Below are 1,628 nucleotides of genomic sequence, written 5' to 3'. Positions count from 1 at the left end.
TCCGATTTATAAATAGAGTAATAATCAAATTATTTTTCGGCTATCTCTGATTTCGTACTGCATATCGATCGTCCATGCTGTTATTTGAACATCATTTCACAAAATAAATGTATAAAATCGGCCGTGCTATATAAAGTGAATATTTTACGTCGACTCAAATCCATCCAAAACAGATGATGAAGTTGACGACGATGATCGTATGTGATTTGGTTTCCTAAACTAATGGCGACAACTGCAAAATTGAAAATGCGTGACAGTGAAATATAATATACTCTACACAGTGCGGTTGTGATCAGTTTGGGCAACGAGTTTCACACAAATTGTAATTAGAAGCAGCAAATGAGATTGCAGAAGGAATGCTAGTGCCACTTTTAATTTAAAAAATTACAACAAAAATGACCTACATTACATCGACGATTTGATTACATACTAATTTAAAAGACCGAGCCCATTACAGCCTAAGTGATAAGGTGGACTCCTTATTTTAGAAAGATCTTATTATCAACCGGCAACCAGTTGAATGACAGGGCTCAGCATACAATATTTGGATGCTCCATCTTTTATGACTTCATCAAATCAAAACACGATCTTCTACTGTAACATTCTCTCCCATACCTGAAATGCAAAGTATAATATGATGAAGCTCATGTAGACAAAAATAGAGAGGAGAATAATGATATTTTTGTGGATATATTAGTGCATTTCAGAAGGAATTGCTGACAGGAAAGCAAATGTAACTGCATTAAAATAGTCGTTACCTCATATTCATGATCGTTAGAATCGCAATAGATTGGCAGTGGCGAAGAAATGTATTTCTAACGGTAGGGAGGAGGTGGCGGAGACATGTAGTAATACGGTGGAGGAGGGGGGGATGGTGGCGGGGGAGACTTGTAGTGGTAGGGAGGAGGAGGAGAGGGGGATGGTGGAGGAGGAGACGTGTAGTGGTATGGGGGAGGAGGAGATGGAGATGGAGGTGGTGGAGACTTGTAGTAATAGGGCGGAGGAGGTGATGGGGGTGGAGGTGGTGGAGACTTGTAGTAATAGGGCGGAGGAGGTGATGGGGATGGAGGGGGTGGAGAATTGTAGTGGTATGGGGGAGGAGGAGAGGGTGATGGGGGTGGAGGAGACTTGTAATAATATGGTGGTGGAGGGGACGGAGATGGAGATGGAGGGGGAGGGGATATGTAGTAATACCGGGGAGGAGGAGATGGGGATGGAGGTGGTGGCGATTTGTAGTGATAGGGGGGAGGAGGAGATGGTGATGGAGGGGGTGGAGAATTGTAGTGGTATGGGGGAGGAGGAGAAGGTGATGGGGGTGGAGGAGACTTGTAATGATACGGTGGTGGAGGGGTCGGACTTGGAGGCGGTGGGGACGTGTAGTAATACGGTGGAGGAGGAGATGGGGATGGAGGGGGCGGAGACTTGTAATAATAGGGCGGAGGAGGCGATGGGGATGGAGGTGGTGGAGACTTGTAGTAATAGGGCGGAGGAGGTGATGGGGATGGAGGGGGTGGAGAATTGTAGTGGTATGGGGAGGAGGAGAGGGTGATGGGGGTGGAGGAGACTTGTAATAATATGGTGGTGGAGGGGACGGAGATGGAGGGGGAGGGGACATGTAATAATACGGG

The 1,628-nt window shown here is 46.2% G+C and overlaps 1 long non-coding RNA gene across 1 annotated transcript; it reads right to left on the bottom strand.

Moving 5' to 3' along the window:
• Positions 1–345: 345 nt before the first annotated feature.
• On the bottom strand, positions 346–1,159 carry LOC149220236 (uncharacterized). The gene is made up of 2 exons (XR_016248742.1): positions 759–1,159; positions 346–615 (listed from the first exon to the last, which is right to left on the bottom strand). It is a non-coding gene; the product is annotated as an uncharacterized LOC149220236 (long non-coding RNA).
• Positions 1,160–1,628: the final 469 nt, after the last annotated feature.

Source organism: Pinus tabuliformis, chromosome Q (genome assembly GCF_031772625.1).
Source record: "Pinus tabuliformis cultivar Carrire ecotype Pingquan chromosome Q, CPIR1, whole genome shotgun sequence".
Lineage (NCBI taxonomy): Eukaryota > Viridiplantae > Streptophyta > Pinopsida > Pinales > Pinaceae > Pinus > Pinus tabuliformis.
Note: the sequence above shows the minus strand (reverse complement) of the source record. Positions and strands in the feature narration are given on the sequence as shown.